This window comes from Pongo abelii, chromosome 7, assembly GCF_028885655.2.
Source record: "Pongo abelii isolate AG06213 chromosome 7, NHGRI_mPonAbe1-v2.0_pri, whole genome shotgun sequence".
Classification (NCBI taxonomy): domain Eukaryota; kingdom Metazoa; phylum Chordata; class Mammalia; order Primates; family Hominidae; genus Pongo; species Pongo abelii.
The window spans coordinates 80,725,263-80,745,780 of NC_071992.2; the positions used below are offsets into that span (position 1 = coordinate 80,725,263).

At 42.1% G+C, this 20,518-nt stretch overlaps 1 protein-coding gene across 12 annotated transcripts in view; it reads left to right on the forward strand.

Annotated features, from left to right (window-relative positions):
• The first annotated feature begins 7,644 nt into the window (after window positions 1-7,644).
• Window positions 7,645-20,518, forward strand: part of MTFR1 (mitochondrial fission regulator 1) — a 92,617-nt gene continuing 79,743 nt past the window's right edge. For 2 of the 12 annotated variants that reach the window (XM_054560806.2, XM_054560804.2), the window contains exons 1-2: window positions 7,745-7,843; window positions 8,275-8,651. The gene's annotated coding sequence lies outside the window, so the exon portion shown is untranslated. 12 annotated transcript variants of the gene reach the window in all.

The following is a 20,518-nucleotide window of genomic DNA, read 5'->3' on the forward strand; positions in this document are numbered from 1 at the left end:
CAGCTACTCCGGAGGATGAGGCAGGGGAATTGCTTGAACCCATGAGGCAGAGGTTGTAAGCCGAGGTCGTGCCACTGCACTCCAGTCTGGGAGACAGAGCGAGACTCCGTCTCAAAATAAATAAATAAATAAATATTAAATATAATCATGCTTCTGCCATTAAAGTATTGAGAAAAGTAATTCTTCCTGCACACTGCCATTACAGAATAAATGACTGCTATTAAGAAGCAGGGGGTGTATTCACAAAAAAATAATTACCAGTTTCCTAAGCACCTATGGATTATAAACCATAGGGAGGTATTTAAAGATTTTAATAATTTGTATTCCCATATTAAAATGTCTAAACTTGGCCGGGCGTGGTGGCTCAAGCCTGTAATCCCAACACTTTGGGAGGCCGAGGCGGGCGGATCACAAGGTCAGGAGATAGAGACCATCCTAGCTAACACGGTGAAACCCCGTCTCTACTAAAAATACAAAAAAGAAAAAAAATTAGCCGGTCGTGGTAGCAGGCGCCTGTAGTCCCAGCTGGGGGCTGAGGCAGGAGAATGGCGTGAACCCGGGAGGCGGAGCTTGCAGTGAACCGAGATCGCACCACTGCACTCCAGCCTGGGCGACAGAGCGAGACTCCGTCTCAAAAAAAAAAAAAAAATGTCTAAACTTGACACCAGTGAAGTTATACTACCGCCCATTGTGAGTCATTGCTTGTTCTTAAGTATCTTCCCACAGGACACTGGAATGTCGTTTCTCAGTAGCTGTGTTGCTTAAGACATGATTCAGATACTGGCAGTTTCATTCATTTAATTATTTAACAACCGGTTTTTGAATGCATACAATGTGCCATAGACAATCTTAACTATGGATTCCAAGGTAAGGAAAATCACAATCCCTGCCCTCAAGCAGCTCATGGTCTAAAGAGCTCAAGAAACAGTGGATTTCAAAACTTTTTGATCAGGCAACACTTTCAGCTTTATATATATGTATTCGAGTACATAGCTCTGACATATTTATATGTATTTATTCCTAAATTCTATACATGTACTATCAAATTAATATGTAGTTTTGAAAATGTCAAAGTAGAAATTTTTAAAGAAAGAGAAATATTTGTAAATTGAAGCTCTCACTATCCATCCAGATGAAAATAAAATTGGATCCATATATTACATCATTTACCAAAAAAATAAATTCCAGGTGTATTAAAAACTCAAACCTTGAAGACTACATATATGACCTAGAAGCAGAGGGAAACCTTGAACAAAACTGGAAACCCAAAAGTTAAACAAGAAAAAAAATGGATATATTTGACTTGTTTTAAAAAGCAGCTGGCCAGGCATGGTGGCTCACACCCGTAATTCCAGCACTTTGGGAGGCCGAGGTGGGTGGATCACTTGAGGTCAGGAGTTCCAGACAAGCCTGGCCAACAATGGCCAAACCCCGTCTCTGCTAAAAATACAAAAATTAGCCAGGCATGGTGGTGCACGCCTGCAGTCCCAGCTACTTGGGAGGCTTAGGCAGGAGAATCACTTGAACCCGGGAGGCAGAGGTTGCAGTGAGCAGAGATCACACCATCACACTCCAGCCTGGGCGACAGAGCGAGACTCTGTCTCAAAAAAAAAGAAAAACAGCTCTATAGGTCAGGGTCAATCCCAAGAGCTGGTTTATAGAAAAGAATGTCACAATCTCTGGAAAGTGGTGATCTTTTAACCTATTGGGATATAGATTTTTTTTTTCTGGTCACTATGCACTGATCTAAGAAGAATTAAACTGTTTCAAGACTCAGAACAACCAAATATACCCCAAAGTCTATGACTGAATCAAAATAGCTCAACAATTTGTCATTGGGCACCATGGTAAAAACATTCATTCAAATTGAGATTTAGATAATAAATGCAGATTAAAATGTTATCTTTTCCCAACAATATGTGCTTTTTTTTTCTTCTTTGAGATGGAGTCTCGCTCTGTCACCCAGGCTGGAGTGCACTGGAGTGCAGTGGTGTGATCACAGCTTACTGCAACCTCTGCATTCTGGATTAAAGTGATTCTACTGCCTCAGCCTCCCGAGTAGCTGGGATTACGGCATGCACCACCACACCCGGCTACTTTTTATATTTTTAATAGGAATGGGGTTTCACCATATTGGCCAAGCTAGTCTCAAACTCCTGACCTCAGGTGATCTGCCCACCTCAGCCTCCCAAAGTGCTGGGATTTTACAGGCGTGAGCCACCTCGCCCAGCCCAATATGTGCTTTTATTAGTAATTAAAGGAGCTTTGAAGCCAATGTGCACTGCATGCATCACTGACTCTTGCCTCAGGTAAGATGAAGTTGGCCCACTAACTGGTCTTGACCAGCTCTCCTGTAGCCCAACCTCTCCCAGACACATCTAGCCTCACTGTGTCTCAAAGCACCCTTCACAAGGGCACTTCACCGTTCTACCCAATGATCTTTTACCATCCATTCCTATATTCTAATGCAGAACCTCCTGAAGCTTATTTCAGTGTGTTACATTTTCTCCAGGGGGCAATTAGAGCTGAGGAAAAAAAAAACAGAACTAGAGGAAAAGGGTCTCAACTTCCAGGAAAGATCCTTTGTAAGCTTTGCAGATTATTCAACCTGTCTCAACAAATGGGGCTGTCATTAAGCCTTATATGAGAAACAGGCTGACATAGACATCGGTCTGTTCCTACTTCACTAACCACTGGATCACAACCACCCAAGCTGACTATATATCCTACATGGTTATTATTTATTGGACCCTTGAGCTAAACCAGGCACTCCCTTGAGCATTTGACAAATGTTACGTAATTGTAGCCTCAAGGCTACTCTTTGAGCCGTCTACTACTGCCACTGTGAAAGCCAAGAAATTGAGACCCTGGAATGCTGACTGTCTTGCTCAAGACTACATTGCTGGTCATTGGCAGAGGCATATTTCCAACAAGGGTCTGTCTGCCTCTGAAGCCCATATTCTTTCTACTACAGTATACTGCTTCATTGTCTACCAATATTAATGGGAATCTGATATTTTGTTAAATCTCTATGATGAAGGAAGCTCACAATCAGCCTTGGTCACCTTTCTTTTGCCTAATACATCTAACAATGAATAAATCTATTTGCCTAAATAATGGCATTTATAATCCTTTAATTTCCTACTCAGAGTTCAGAGGCCCAAAAAAGATAAGGGACTTTTTCAAGGCCATACAGTGAGTAAGAGAGCTCTGTTTCTTTCTCTTCTATTCAATAAAAACCGCAAATGGCAGATGAAATTTCAGTTATTCCAGATTCTGGCAAGAAAACTGAGCCCTTAATTTGGGTCAAGAACTCTAGGATCAAATACACTAAAAAGAAAAGTATTCTATTTTCTTCTCACCTCCCCAAATGGATTGCCCTATAATCTTCCACATTTGTTTCCAAAGCTAGCTATGCAGAACAATCATAGTTCTGCTGAATAGACCTGCAGATGTAGAGGCCTGGGCATACCTAGTTTTAAACAGCTCCAATGTGAAATTTGAGAGCCACTGATCTTGTGGAGGAAACATAAATTGTATTAATTATTTAATGTGTGCTTTGTATTTAATTTTATTTATTTAATTTAACTTAATTTAATTTTTGAGACAGAGTCTCATTCTGTCACCCAGGATGGAGTGCAATGTTGAGATCAGGGCTCACGGCAGCCTCAACCTCCCCAGGCTCAGGTGATCCTCCCACCTCAGCCTCCTGAGTAGCTGTGACTACAGATGCACACCACCACACCTGGCTACCTTATGTATATTTTTTCTTTTTTTTTTTTTTTTGAGACAGTGTCTTGCACTGCCGCCCGGGCTGGAGTGCAATGGCGCAATCTCGGCTCACTGCAACCTCCGCCTCCTGGGTTCAAGTGATTCTCCTGCCTCAGCCTCCAGAGTAGCTGGGATTACAGGCGCCTGCCACCACGCCTGGCTAATTTTTTGTATTTTTAGTAGAGACAGGGTTTCACTATGTTGATCAGGCTGGTCTCGAATTCTTGAACTCAAGTGATCTACCTGCCTCAGCCTCCCCAAGTGCTGGGATTACAGGTGTGAGCTACCACACCCAGCCCTTATGTATATTTTTTTCTAGAGATGAGATTTCTCTATGTTGCCCAGGATGGTCTTGTACTCCTGGGCTCAAGCAATCCTCCCACCTTGGCCTCCCAAAGTTCTGGGATTACAGGTGTGAGCCACTGTGCCCGTCCTGTATATCACTTCCTAATACATTTCTGCAAAAGTTGTCAACTTAACAGAATAATAATTTACCAGCTTATAGTTTCTGTGCATCAGGCATCCATGTGCAGCTTAGCTGGGTGTCTCTGGCTCAGATCTCTCAAAAGGCTGCTATGAAGAGGTCAGCTGGAGCTTCAGTCATCTCAAGGGTTGAGTGAGAGAGGCTATTTTTCCAAGCTCACCTCACATGGCCGTTAGTAGGACTCAGTTTCTCATAGCTGATGGAAGGAGAGCCTCAGTTCCTTGCTGAGTGTTGGTCAGAGGCTTCCCTCAGTTTCTTGCCACATGGGCTTCTCCTTAGGGCAGCTCACATATGACATTGTCTTTCCTCAGAGCACATGAAGGAGAGCTAGAAGGAGCAAACAGGATGAAAGCCACAATCTTTTTGTAACCTAACCTAGAAATGACATCCTTTCATTCTCGCTGTATTCTATTCACTAGAAGCAAGTCGATGCTCAAGGAGAGGGGATTATACAAGGGGCATGAATACCAGGAGGCAAGGATCATTGGGGGTCACCTTAGAGGCTGACTATCATAGAGATGTAAACAAAGAATTAAAAAATAAGGTGTTAATATATTTCCTAGCTCTGTCTTATAAGAGAAGCTAAATTCAACAATACCCTGGGCCTGGCATGGTGGCTCACGCCTGTAATCCCAGCATTTTGGGAGGCCAAGGCAGAAGGATCAGTTAAGCTCAGGAGTTTGAGGCCAGCCTAAGCAAGACGCCATCTCCATAAAAAATAAAATAAAATAATAAATTAAGCAATATCCCAATAGCAATGAGATCATCCAGTACCTAAATCTTGGTTTCTAAATACCATTCCAGGACTCCTTGGAGAAATGGCTGATTTTAGGGCTGGGTAAGGAAAAATACAAGATAAGCACAGAGCATCTTATAGTTCCAGAAAAAAGGAGATAATCAAAAAACAAAAGGAACACATGAACCTAGTTAAAATAACTCCCAATGGCCAAAGCTGAAACAATTTGAGTAACAGTAAAAATCATAGTATACTTATGAAACAAAGTATAAAATAAATATACAAGAGTCTATATGTCTATATAAATAAATGATCAAATATAAATCAATAAATGAGGAAAGACAAATCTTCCTTACAGAATTCCAAATAAGGCTTACAGATTGTCCACTCCAGAAGTTGAAGTTTAATCCCCTATTCCACTTGAGTGTGAGCAGTATTTAGTGACTTGTTTTCAAAGAAAGGAATATGCAAAGTGGGAAAATACAACTTTATAGTGGAGTAACTAGCAAATATTACCATGTGTGAGCCTCACCAGTAATAAGGTGGGGTGATATCATGTATCCTCTGACATAATGTGATGAGAAGATCATCTCATCATGTGATGTTTTCCCCAAACCCTATAACCACAGTCTAATCATGAGAAAAACATCAGACAAACACAAATCGAGGGACATTCTACAAAATACCTGACCAAACTTCAAAACTGTCATGGTCATATCAAGGTCATGAAAAACAAGAAAAGACTGAAAAACGGTCACAGATCAGAGGAGACTAAGGAGGCTTGATGACTAAATGCAATGTGGCATCGTAGATTGGATCCTGAAACAGAAAAATAACCTTACTAAAACCCAAATGAGGTCTGGAGTTTAGTAAATAGTAATGTGCCAATATTGGCTCTTTAGTTTTTTTGTTTTTTCTTTTTATTTATTTATTTATTTATTTATTTAAAAAATAGAGATGGGGGTCTCACTTTGTTGCTCAGGCTGGTCTTGAACTCTTCGGCTCAAATGATCCTCCCAGTTAGGCCTCCCAAAGTGTTAGGATTACAGGCGTGAGCCACCATGCCTGGCTGACTCTTCAGTTTTGTAAGTGTATCATGGTAATGTAAGATGTTAACATTAGGGAAACTGGGTAAGGAGTAGACAGGAACTTTATGTACTCTAACTTTTCTGTAAATCTAAAATAATTCTGAAATAGTTAATTAAAAACCAAAAGCAAAGCATCCTGCTTACAATTTTAGAAGCGTGATGACCAGAAGATCTCCCCTAGATTAGCTTCTGGCTTAGTGCGTTTCAAACTCTCTTTCTCTCTCTCTCTCTTTTTTTTTTTTTTTTTTTGAGGCAGAGTCTTGCTGTGTCACCCAGGCTGGAGTGTAGAGTGCAGTGGCGTGATCTCGGCCCACTGCAACCTCCGCCTCCCGGGTTCAAGCGATTCTCCTGCCTCAGCCTCCCGAGTAGCTGGGAACAGGCACCCGACACGAAGCCCAGGTAATTTTTTTTTTTTTTTTTTTTGTATTTTTAGCAGAGACAGGGTTTCACCATATTGGTCAGGCTGGTCTCGAACTTCTGACCTCAAATAATCCGCTCATTTCGGCCTCCCAAAGTGCTGGAATTATAGGCGTGAGCCACCGTGCCCAGCCCTTTTTTTTTTTTTTTTTTTTTTGAGACAGAGTCTCACTTGGTCGCCCAGGCTGGAGTGCAGTGCCACGGTCTCCGCTGACTGCAGCCTCTGCCTCCCGGGTTCATGCAATCCTCCTGCCTCAGCCTCCTGAGTAGCTGGGATTACAAGCACGTGCCACCACACTCAGCTTTTTTGTATTTTTGGTGGAGACGGGGCTTCACCACGTTAGCTAGGCTGGTCTCAAACTCCTGACCTCAAGTGATCCACCTGTCTCAGCCTCCCAAATTGCTGGTTACAGGCATGCACCACCGCGCCTGGCCTCAAACTAACTTTCTCCTCCACTAGCCACATACTTCTAGGGCCAGGTGCCAAAGGACCCATCCCTGTATCATAGCACCGAGCGAGTTGGCAGAGCGTGTCTTGCTCGAAGCCAATCTAGCACCAGGAAAGACAGCAGTAACTCATCACGAAGTGGCCCAAGTTCAACTCAACTCTCTTTCCCCCACCTAGATCCCCAAAATGTCCAAGGCCACTCCAGCGTATCTAGCATGAAAGGAAGTATGAAGGAAGGGAAGTTGGAAAGGAAAAAAAAAAAAAAAAGACAGGTCTTAACCCATGCCACTTTGAGGGGTGCTTTAAGACATTTTCCTTTTAATAAATAAGTAAACATATGATCACGTAAACTCAATGCTAAAGTTCCTCTATGGACTTTGGAAAGGGCTGGCGAAAGTCAGCGTGCCTGAAACACAAGCTTCATTAGCTTAGCAGTAAATACCCTCCGGAAAGATCTCAGAGGAAGAAATTAGTGCCCTTTGACGGAATCGCCACCATCCGTTGCTCCCACCCTTTCAGCTCCAAAGCTCCTGCTCTTTCATTCAGCCTCAGACAAGCACTCACTTCTCAGGAAGTATTCCCTGAGACATTATGGAGGCGCCTAGGCTCCCACTTCGATTCCATTATAATATTTGATCACATATGTTAAGTTTGTGTTTTTGTTTAGTTTGTGTTATCTCCTCGTTATCTTGTAGGCTCACTTAGGGCGTGGCTCAAGGCTTTTAACAACCTTTCTGCTGTCATAGTGGTCCCCCAACAAGCCGTTGTTGAGTAAATGAGTTAATGCTCTGGGTGAAGGAGGAAAGCCCTCACTAGGAAGAGACTTGTGCCACCCGGGGCAAGAACATCAGAGATCCAGTTACAGCCCAGCGACCTCCGGGATCAATTGCAATGGGAGGGTAAGAGAGACAGCCAATCAGCAACAGCCTCTTCAAAAGCCATACAAAAATACGGACAGGTTTCCTACCCTACATAGGAATCTTTCATCACGCCTACGCACATTACTATACTGCATAAGTTAGCTAGAAATGTAATAATCATATTTTCATGACAATTATTTGAAATCCAGGGTGTCCTAGAGTATTCAAATCTTTAGAAACCACGTGCCCCAAATGAATCGGACTGAACAGACGCTGGAACCGAACACGGTAAAGTAAAATACTTATCCATGAGGCACTTTGTAATCCCCGCACTCCTGCTCTGCCTAAAGAGTAACATCTCGGATGTGAGGTACGCATAGGCATTAGATCTGCCGGGTGGACACAGGTCCCTACAGCTTGGGGTGAAATGGGCTCCACATGATAGGTTAACAAAAGCTTACGAATCGCAGCCTCTTTCAAGGTAATACACATCTGCGGCTACATTCAGAATGTCGGTGTCCCTAAACCCCTGAAGCATGAAGCTGACAAAAGCACTTCCCAGGGCGGGACGGTGAAGGCACAAAGCAAGGTCCGCACAAAAGCACACGCCCCTCGCAGAGCTCCGCGCGTGCGCACACCGACTGTGAAACTCCGCAGCCGGCTTGCGGAGCGGTTGCCGCGCCCTCTGCCAAGCTTCTTGTGCCCGCCTCCGAGCCTGAGGAAACAGCTGATTGATCAGCCTGGCTCAGGCTTGGGGCGGGGATTGACTGATTGGCAGCAACGCCACGGGACAGCCGAGCTAGAAGCCTGAGGAGCCGGAGAGGGTGCTGGCTGCCGCGCGGCCGAGGTGAGTAGGATGGGAACTCGGAAAAGCGGTTGGCTAGGGGGTGATGAAGTCGGCTGCAGGCCTGACGGCGATGGGATGCCCTGGAAACAGTCAGGACAGGAGCTGAAGGAGCTCGGTTCGGGAACGCAGGGAGGCCGGCGGGATCCTGGGCCGGTTGAGTGTTTGCCCCGCGGCCGGGAGGCAGAGACTTCCTCGGCTGAGGGCGCGTGGGTCCGGGGCTCCGGAGGAGCAGAGGGAAGTCGGCTGACTTGCCCTGAAGGCTGTGACTCGCCCACCCGCCAATCTACCCCTACACCTCCTGCCCCCTCCCCCGACCTTCGGTCCATCTTTCGGACCCCCGGTTCCCGCGCCGGCCGCCAGGCGGCGGTCCTGGGGAGACCGCCCTTCGCGGCGGCTCCCTTGGGTGCTGCGCCCTTCCCGGGCTCGGGAGCCGGACTGCGCGGGTGCACCTCCAGTCGGCGTCCGGGAGGAGCAGTGCGCTCGCTGATCCGCCGGGAAGTTTAACCAGCTTCGCGTGGTTGCTGTGTCGCTTTTCGCCTCCTACAACTTCCGAGTGTATCTTCTGACCATGACTAGGGTTTGCAGGAAGCCCCAAAGCCGGCCTTTGGGCATTAACAACAGCAGCATTTTATTATGGAAATCTTCAAACTGTGGAGAAATTGAACGAAGGATATAAGGAATTCACTGTACTCATTACCCGGTTTCAGTAATTATCAATACGTGGGCAGTCTTGCTCCCCTAATCCGGGTTATTTTGCGTTTTTGAGACAAGGTCTCTGTCACCCAGGCTGGAGTGCAGTGGCGAGATCTCGACCCACTGCACTCTCCACCTCCTGGGCCCCAGCGATCCTCACGCCTCAGCCTCCCCACTAGCTGGGACTACAGGCAGGCGTCATCACGCCCGGCTAACTTTTTTTTTTCCTCCCCTTTGTAGAGATGGGGTCTCCTTATGTTGCTCAGGCTATCTTTAAACTCCTGGGCTTAAGCGATCCTCCTTGGCCTCCCAAAATGTTGGGATTACAGGCAGGAGTCATCCTGCCTATCCTGGGTTATTTTGAAGCAAATCCCAGACATTATATCATTTCAATTATTTTACATATTTCTATGCCTCTGTCATGATGAATAATCATACATATAATAATTTGCTTTCTAGAGGGGTCAAGTAAAATAAGGGACATATTAAAGTGTAGACAGTGCTCATTTAGTTTGTACTACCAGAATTTAGGTAACTGCTACAGTGAAGTTTCATTATCTTGTGCTCAGGTTTTCAAAATCAGGGTTACCAGATAATCTAGACAGTAGTGCTCTTGCTTTTGAATAGTAATAATTGTATTGATAATTTCTATTTGTCGAGTTCTTAGTATGTCTGAAGGACTGTGAAGTTGTTTCCGCCTACTCATTTAATTTTCACAATAACCCTATGAAGTAGGTATTATTATCCCCATGTTAGAGTTAGGGGAAAGAAATTTGGAGAGGTCACAATTTACCTGAAGTCACACTGCTGAAAGGATGGGGGTGGGGGTAGAATTCAGAATGCTAATCTTGGTCTTTGTCATTGCAAAGTTCTTGCTCTTTTAACTGTAACTGAATATCCTAAGAGTTGTGGAATAAATGGAACTGCTGTGGAAAATTATTTCTGTTAAGCCACAAATCAGTAATGGGAAAAAAAAGCCTGAAAATTTACACAAATACAAACAATAGTGAGAGAGGTATGTTTGTTCTTTGAAAAGTTAAAGATTATTACAGCTAAATTCAATATCCTGAGAAAACATAGCTCAACAAATACAAGTGTTAAAAATTTTATTCTTGGCCAGGTGCATGGCTCAGCCCAGCACTTTGCGAAGGCTGAGGCGAGAGGACCCCTTGAGACCAGGAATTTGAGACCAGCCTGGGCAATATAGTGTGACACTATTTAAAAAATAAAAGTAAAATAAACATTTTATTCTTTAATATGTGACCAGTTAAAGGGAAAAGGAAAATATACATCAATGAGTAGTCTTTACCACTCCTTTTAGCACATAGCATATATTGGATATTAATACTAAATATTTCATCTATGTCCTTCATCCTCCCAATCTTAAACTACTAAGACAGCATCTTCATCCAAATAGTGTTAGATGAATAAGGAATGAGATAGAAACAGCTGGGCCTCCTCTACTTATTCAAAGGACAGTAGAGAAGGCCTATTAGCTTGGAGTTTAGGAATCCTACTGGATAGGAGTAATTCAGAAGTCCAGAAGTCAGGTCAGAATCCTTTGTGAAGGAACTTGAGTGCCACTTACAGAGTTTAAACTTAATGAGCAAAGAAGTGACATGATCAAAGTCATCTTACAGGAAGATAGATACAGGAAGATAGCTGGTACTGTCAAAGGTGGCTTTACCAGTCATGTGAAAGGATTAGCAGTGGGTTGACCTGATAAATATAAAGGAAATAGACGTGGGGAACTGGCAAATTTATGGATATGAGGAAAGGACCAGACGGAGAATACTGCCTGAAACAGAGAAAAGAGTATGGTATATAGCAGGATTTTTTTGTTTTTGTTTCTGTTTTTTTTGAGATGGAGTTTTACTCTTGTTGCCCAGGCTGCAGTGCAGTGGCGTGATCTCGGCTCACTGCAACCTCTGCCTCCCGGGTTCAAGCGATTCTCCTACCTCAGCCTCCCGAGTAGCTGGGATTACAGGCGTAGGCCACCACACCCAGCTAATTTGTATTTTTAGTAGAGAGTTTCACCCTGTTGGCCAGGCTGGTCTTGAACTCCTGACCTCAGTTGATCCAACTGCCTCAGCCTCCCAAAGTGCTGGGATTATAGGTGTGAGCCACCATGCCCGGCCTATAGTAGGTTTTGAAGTGATGATACACTTCATTTTCTATGGGTTTGTTTTCTTGGGCCATCCTGGTGATGAGTTTTTACTGTATCACTGTTCTTTGAAGTGGTAATTAATGCCCAGCTACTGAACTATTCTTTTATATATTTATTAGATACTATTGATAGAAATTACACAATTTAGACAAGCAACAAAAAAAAAATGACACTATAATCCTACCCTTTAAAGATAACCACCGTTGATGGGGAAAAGGTGATAACAGTTTTAGTTAACATTTATTTGATTACTATTGGACATTTTTCACATTTTATTTCTATTTGTATTTCTACTTGTAAAATGCCTGCTCACGTACTATGCCTATTTTTCCATTGGGCTTTTGATCATTTGTTTCTTTGTTTGTTTTGAGATGGAGTCTCGCTCTGTCACCCAGACTGGAGTGCAGTGGCGCGATCTCGGCTCACTGCAAGCTCTGCCTCCTGGGTTCATGCCATTCCATTCTCCTGCCTCAGCCTCCCGAGTAGCTGAGACTACAGGCGCCCACCACCACGCCCGGCTAATTTTTTCTATTTTTTAGTAGAGACGGGGTTTCACCGTGTTAGCCAGGATGGTCTCCATCTCCTGACCTCGTGATCCGCCCGCCTCGGCCTCCCAAAGTGCTGGGATTACAGGCGTGAGCCACCGTGCCCGGCCCATTTGTTTCTTTATTTGCAAGCACTTTATATTCCTTAGGGATATAAATCATTTGTTATATTAAGTTGCAAATAGATTTCTCAATTACATGGCTCTTCTCAAAATCTTCAGAGTGGCTAGTAAAATGAAAAATATGTCAGCTGGGAGAGCACTCAGGGCTGCTGTTTTAGGGACCAGAACATTCCACCTCTGAAACAATTCCTTCATTTATGATAGTGAAGTTACTGTCAACCAGTCAATCTGCAAGTCATTTTTACCAAATAAATTGTTTTTTGTAAATAGTTGATATCATTAAAAAAATTTTTTTCTGCTCCGACTCCACCGGGAGATATCATTTAACATATAATTTATACAACTGGAGTTGACTAGTGTGAGTTAGTTGCGGTTAAAATGTAAACAGTCAGACAAGTTAAACAGGAAAGTTAAGTTTCCAAGATTGAAAAAACATACATTGTAATGTACATATAAATATATATAAAGCCGTATAACTAAGATCTTTTTAAACATTTAAGATTTTTTTTTAGGGACAGAGTCTTTCTTTGTTGCCAGGTTGGAGTGCAGTGATGCTATCATAGCTCTAAGATATTTTATTAATTTTTTTCACCTCCCTCCCTTAGTTACTTTTTGAAATGGATTTCTTATATACAAGTAAATACTGATTTGATATACAGTCGGCCTTCTGGATTCATAGGTTCTGTATCCACAGATAGAAAATATTTGAAAAAACAGTGATAAAATAACAATATGACAAGAAACAATACAAATAAAACAATACAGTAGACAACTGTTTCCATTATATTAGGTATTACAAGTAATCTACAGATGACTTCAAGTATATGGGAGGATGTGTATAGGTTATATGGAAATACTATATCATTTTATCTTTCTTTTTTTTTTTTGAGATGGAGTTTTGCTCTTGTTTGCCAGGCTGGAGTGCAATGGCACGATCTCGGCTCACTGCAACCTCCACCTCCCAGGTTCAAGTGATTCTCCTACTTCAGCCTCCCAAGTAGCCGGGATTACAGGACCCCGCCACCACGACCTGCTAATTTTTTGTATTTTTAGGAGAGACAGAGTTTCACCATGTTGGCCAGGCTGTCTTGAACGCCTGACCTCAGCCTCCCAAAGTGCTGGGATTACAGGCGTGAGCCACTGCGCCTCGCCCATTTTATCTTTATTTTTATTTTTGTGGGTACATAATAGGTATATGTATTTATGGGGTACGTGAGATTTTTTAATACAGGCATATAATGTGTAATTTATGGGGTACGTGAGATATTTAATACAGGCATATAATGTGTAATAATCACATCAGGGTAAATGGGGTATCCACCTCAAGTATTTATCCTTTCTTTGTGTTACAAACAATCCAATTATACTTTTAGTTATTTTTTAATGTACAATAAATTATTGTTGGCTATAGTCATCCTGTGATGCTATCAAATTCTAGGTCTTATTCATTCTAACTGTATTTTTGTACGCATTAACCATCCCTACTCCATCTCCCCCCACCCCCCACCCCCCACCCCCCACACTGTCCTTTGCAGCACCTGATAACCATCCTTTTGGGTTTTTTTGTTTTGTTTTTGAGATGGAGTCTCGCTGTATCACCCAGGCTGGAGTGCAGTGGCGTGATCTCGGCTCACTGCCACCTCTGCCTCCTGGGTTCAAGCAATTCTTCTGCCTCAACCTCCCAAGTAGCTGGGGTTACTGGCGCCCACCACCACACCTGGCTAATTTTTGTATTTTTAGTAGAGATGGGGTTTCACTACGTTGGCCGGACTGATCTCGAACTGCCGACCTCAGGTGATCTGCCTGCCTCAGCCTCTCAAACTGCTGGGATTACAGCTGTGAGCCACCATGCCCAGCCTAATTTTTGTATTTTTAGTAGAGACAGGGCTATGCCATGTTGGCCAGACTGCTGGTAACCATCCTTATACTTTTTTTTTTTTTGAGACAGAGTTTTACTCTGCTACCTCCACCTCCTGGGTTCAAGCAATTCTCTGCCTCAGCCTCCTGAGTAGCTGGGATTACAGGCGCCCACCATCATGCCCAGCTAATTTTTTGTATTTTTAGTAGAGACGGGGTTTCACCATTTTGGCCCAGGCTGATGTTGAACTCCTGACCTCGTGATCCACCTTCCTTGGCCTCCCAAAGTGCTGGGATTACAATTGTGAGCCACCGCGCCCAGCCAACCATCCTTATACTCTTATCTGCATGAGTTAAGTTGCTTTAATTTTTAGGTCCCGTAATAAGTGAGAATATGTGAAGTTTGTCTTTTTCTGCCTGGCTTATTTCACTTAACATAATATCCTCCAGTTCCATTCATGCTATTTTCAAATGATAGGATCCCATTCTTTTTAATGGCTGAATAGTACTCCATTATGTATATGTATCACATTTTCTTTATCCATTTGTCTGTTGATAGACATTTATTTAGTTGCTTCCAAATCCTGGCTGTTGTGAATAGCTCTGCAACAAACATGGCACTGCAGATATTGCTTCAATATACTGATTTCCTTTCTTTTGGGTCTATACCTACCAGTGAGATTGATGAGTCATATGGTAGCTCTATTTTTAGTTTTTTGAGGAACCTCCAAACCATTCTCTATAGTGATTGTGCAAATTTACAGTCCCACCAACAGGGTATGAGGATCCCTTTTCTCCACATCCTTGCCAGCATTCATTCTTGGCTGTCTTTTGAATATAAGCCATTTTAACTGGGGTGAGATGGTATCTCATTGTAGTTTTGATTTGCATTTCTCTGAGGATTGGAGCACTTTTTTTATATACCTGTTTGCCATTTGTAAGTCTTCTTTTGAGAAATGTCTATTCAGATCTTTTACCCATTTTTGAATTAGATTATTCGATTTCTTTCCTATTGAATTGTTTGAGTTACTTATGTATTCTGGTTATTAATCCCTTGTCAGATGAATAGTTTGCAAATTTTTTTTTCCATTCTGTGGGTTGTCTCTTCACTTTGTTGATTGTTTCGTTTGCTATACAGAAGCTTTTTGACTTGATGTGATCTCATTTGTCCTTTTTTGCTTTGATTGCCTAATACCCCATGTGGGGTGCTATTTAAGAAATCATTGCCCAGACCAATGTCCTGGAGAGTTTCCCCCAGTGTTTTCTTGCAGTAGTTTCATAGTTTGAGGTCTCAGATTTAAGTCTTTAATCCATTTTGATTTGATTTTTGTATATGGCAAGAGATGGGTTGTAGTTTCATTCTTCTGTATGTGGATATCCAGTTTTCCCAGCACCATTTATTGAAGAGACTGTCTTTTCCCAATGTATGTTCTTGGCACCTTTGTTAAAAATGAGTTTACTGTAGACGTATGGATTAATTTCTGGGTTCTCTACTCTGTTCCATTGCTCTATGTGTCTGTTTTTATGCTACGACCATGCTGTCTTGGTTACTATAGCCCTGTAGTATAATTTGAAGTCTAGTTTTTTTCTTTTTGCTCAGGATAGCTTTGGCTATCCTGGGTCTTTTGTGGTTCCATATAAATTTTAGGATTATGTTTTCTATTTCTGTGAAGAATGTCATTGATATTTTGATAGACATTTTGATAGACATTTCGTTGAATCTGTAGATTGCTTTGGGTGGTATGGACCTTTTTACAATATTGACTTTTCCAGTTCATGAACGTGGAATATTTTTTCCGTGTGGGTGCCCCCTTTAATTTTTTTTTTTTTTTTCAGACAGGGTTTTGCTCTATCATCCAGGCTGGAGTGCAGTGGCATGATCACAGCTCATGGGCTCAGGAGGCCCTCCTGCCTCAGCCTCCCACGTAGTTGGGACTACAGGCACGCACCACCATGCCTGGCTAATTTTTTTTTGAGACGAAGTCCCACTCTGTCGCCCAGGCTGGAGTCTGGGGTGCAGTGGTGCTATCTCAGCTCACTCCAACCTCTGCCTCCCAGGTTCAAGCAACTCTCGTACCTCAACCTCCCAAGTAGCTGGGATTACAGGTGTGCACTACCACACCCGGCAAATTTTGTATTTTTTAGTACAAAAATATAGGCTGATCTCAAACTCTTGGCCTCAAGTGATCCTCCTGCCTCTGCCTCCGCCTCCCAAAGTGCTGGGATTACAGGTGTGAGCCATCATCTCTAGCCCTTAATTTTTTGTTTTTTTGTAGAGGTGGGTCTCACTATGTTATCCAGGCTGGTCTCGAACTCCTGAGCTCAAGTGATCCTCCTGCTTTGGCCTCCCAAGGTGCTGGGATTACAGGCATGAGCCACCACCCTGACCCTCTTAAATTTCTTTTGAGTTTTCATCGTAGATATCTTTCACTTTGATTTCACTTTGGTTAATTCCTAGGTATTTAATTTTATTTGTGGCTATTGTAAATGGGATTAATTTTTTGATTTGTTTTTCAGATTGTTCACTGTTGGCATATAGAAATGCTACTGAGTTTTGCATGTTGACTTTGCATCATGCAACTTTACTGAATTTATCAGTTCTAATAGTTTTTTGGTAGAGTCTTTAGTTTTCTCCAAATACAAGATTACATCATCTGTAAACAAGGATAATTTGACTTCTTCCTTTCCTATTTGGATGTCCTTTATTTCTTTCTCTTGCCTGATTGCTCTAGCTAGGACTTTTTACTATGCCATTTTATATAAGGCACTTGAGCATCTGTAGATTTTGGTATCCATGGGGTTCCTGGAACCAATCCCCTGTGGATACTGAAGGACAAGTGTATAATGTGTACGGGCAGGAGGGTAAACTGCTTTCCTAAAGAGATGATTTTAGGTGGAACAAGAATCAACTTTGTATTTATTTTAGTCAAGATATCCTTTTCTGTCTGTTTTGGCTCGGATAGGGAGTACAATGTATAGTTAAGTACTTTAAAGTATATCCTGGAACAAACTTTGATTGCATCAATATTATTGCTTGGCATGAGGCTAAGTTTATTTAATTTTTAAAAAATGAGTTTATTTAAGACCAAGCATGGTGGCACACGCCTGTAATCCCAGCACTTTGGGAGGCCAAGGGGGGTGGATCACCTCAATCACCAGGCAGTTCGAGACCAGCCTGACCAGCGTAGTGAAACTCCGTCTCTACAAAAAATACAAAAATTAGCTGGGCGTGGTGGTCTGCACCTGTGATCCCAGCTACTCGGGAGGCTGAGGCCCAAGAATCGCTTGACCCTGGGAGGTGGAGGTTGCAGTTAGCTGTTATCGTGCCACTGCACTCCAGCCTGGGCAACAGAGCAAGGCTCTGTCTCAAAAAAAAAAAAGAAAGAAAGAAAGAAAAAAAAAAAGTTAATTTAAATTAAAACATTAAGAGCATCCAGATATGACAAAACTCATAAACCAAGTATGAAGGTCTGAAGTTGAGACATACTAGTATAGCCTGTAAGGTTTCCCAAAGTTTATATATTGCTAATGTTTGTTATTTACTTAGATGGTCCAAATTAGAATAATTTTTATGTTTTTACTTTTTAGATTTCAGTTATTTAATTTAGAAAATGTTACTAGTCTTTAAAAATTACAAAAGTAGGCTGGGTAGGGTGGCTCACGCCTATAATCCCAGCAATTTGGGAGGCTAAGGTGGGAGAATCACTTGAAGCCAGGAGTTTGAGACCAGCCTGGGCAACATAGTGAGACCCCATCTCTACAAAAAATTATAAAGTTAGCCGGATGTGATGATATGCCTATAGTCCTAGCTACTTGGGAGGCTGAAACAGGAGGATCACTTGAGCCCGAGAGCTTAGGGCTGCAGTGAGCTCTGATGGTGCCATTGCACTCCAGCCTGGGTGACAGAGTGAGACTTTGTCTCTCAAAAAAAAAAAAAAAGGAAAATCACAAAAGTAGTACATGTATCCTATTGGGGGAAAAAAAAAGCCATACAAACAATACAGGAGTGCATAAGTGTATAATAAAAGTGGAGGGTCTCACCACCAAGCCCCCAGATATAGTAAGTGTTAAGTTTTGGTATGTTTTCAAATCTTTCCTCTATTTTACCACTGTTTCTGTTACTTTATTGTTTTTTAGTTATTTTTAATGGAATTAATACATGTTTGTAACTTTTTTCATTCAGCATTTTATTATGAAAATTGTTTCATGTATGGCTCTATTTTTTTTGTTTTAATGGCTGTAAATTTAGAATGGGCATATTTAATTTATTGAATTTATTTTAACCATTTTCCTATTGATGGTCATTTAGATTGCCTTTGGATTTTCTCTTTCACAGTAATGTTTCAGTGAATACCCTTACCAGCTTTCAAAAACTAAACATGTTTCTCCTTGGAGAAAGGTATAATTTACTGAGTTCTTCCATTAAAGCAATTTTTTTGTGTGTTGTGTTGTGTTTTGAGACAGTTTCACTCTGTCACCCATAGTAGAGTACAGTGGCACACTAATAGCTCATTGTAACCTCAAATTCCTGGTCTCAAGCGATCCTTCTGCCTCAGACTCCTGAGTAGCTAGGACTACAGATGCATACCACTGTGCCTAGCTAATTGTTTAATTTTTTGTAGAGATAGGGTCTTATTATGTTGCCCAGGGTGGTCTTGAACTACTGGCTCAAACAGTTCTCCTGCCTCAGCCTCCCAAAATGCTGAGATTCCAGGTGTGAGCCACCATGCCTGGCCTGACAATTTTTTATACACATAATATGCAGGGGACAGTAACTATTACACAACTTATCAACATCAACTTTATAGTGATTTTTCATCACTTCCTTGGGCCTAAGGGCAACATTTTTAGTCATTGTTGACTGCCAAGTACTTTATTTGCTTCTACTGATATCCAGCCCAGGATCACTTAAGATATTTGAATAGTGTTTTCAAAAGATTGTTTTAAAATTTATGCCTCAGTACTTAATTCATCTGCATGTGGCTGCTTAAAATATTCTGTGTCAATCACTGTGGGGTTATATTTCAGAGATTCTCACATGAAAATGTCAGCCTTTAGTTCAAATATGAATATGATCTCTGTCTCTAACTTCTTTTAAATCATAAAGATAACATCTAAAAATGTCCTTCAAAAATTTAATTTTATATCTAAATTCCATTAGCTTGAAAGAATTTTCACCAAGTTTGATTAGCCTGTGTTCGTGGACCTCTTATCTTACTAGTTTTTGTTTTTGTTGAGAGATATGGTATAGATCATGAGATTTATTCCCTTGTGGACTGAAAAAATGACATATGTCCGATCCTGTGCTGGTACTGGGAGTAGCAGTGTACTTAATTTTGCATGAGCCATATAGAATATTAATTCAAAATTACTACCAGTAAATTGTACCCACAGATTGAATACTATATTTTGTTTTATAGTATGGTAAAGTGTTTTGACTTAAGTATCAACTAGACTGATGTGAAGGATAGCAGTGGTCCCTGGACTTGAATTTCAAAGTTTAATTTTCAAAAGGTAGTATAGGGGCCAGGTGCAGTGTCTAACGGCTGTAATCCCAGCACTTTGGGAGGCCGAGGCAGATAGATAACCTGAGGTCAGGAGTTTGAGACCAGCCTTGCCAACATTGTGAAACCCTGTCTTTACTAAAAATACAAGATTAGCTGGGCATGGTGGTGCGCGCCTGTAATCCTGGCTACTTGGAAAGCTGAGGCATGAGAATCACTTGAACCCAGGAGGCAGAAGTTGCAGCGAGCTGAGATCATGCCATTGCACTGGGTGACAGAGCAAGACTCTGTCTAAAAAAAAAAAAAATGTAGGATAGTGGGTTGATGTAGGGTTGACAACTAAACACTGTGAAAAGTAAGGACATTTAAAAAAAAATTATAGCCAGGCATGGTGGTGCATGTCTGCAATCTCAGCTACTCAGGAGGCTGAGGCAGGAGAATCGCTTGAACCCAGGAGGCAGAGGTTGCAGTGAGCCAAGTTCGCACCATTTTTCTCCAGCCTGGGCAACAAGAGTGAAACTCCGTCTCAAAAAAACAAAACAAAAACAAACAACATTCATCTACTGTCCCTGTATCATAAAAGGAAAGTAGCGTTTACACCATAGGCATAGGAAGGACATAGTCTCAAAATAAAGGACAATAACTTTATTCTTTAATTTTAATTTTTATTTTTTGTTAGAGCCAGGGTCTTGCTCTGTTGTCCAGGCTGGTGTATAATGGTGCACTCATAGCTCACTGTAATCTCAAACTCCTGAGGTCAAGAGATCTTCCTGCCTCAGCCTCCTGAGTAGGTAGGACTACAGGCATGTACCACCATACCTGGCTAATTTTTTTTTTTTTTTTTTGAGATGGAGTCTTTCTCTGTTTCCCAGGCTGGAATGCAATGGCGCGATCTCAGCTCACTGCAACCTCCGCCTACCAGATTCAAGCGATTCTCCCGCCTCAGCCTCCCAAGTAGCTGGAATTACAGGCACCTGCC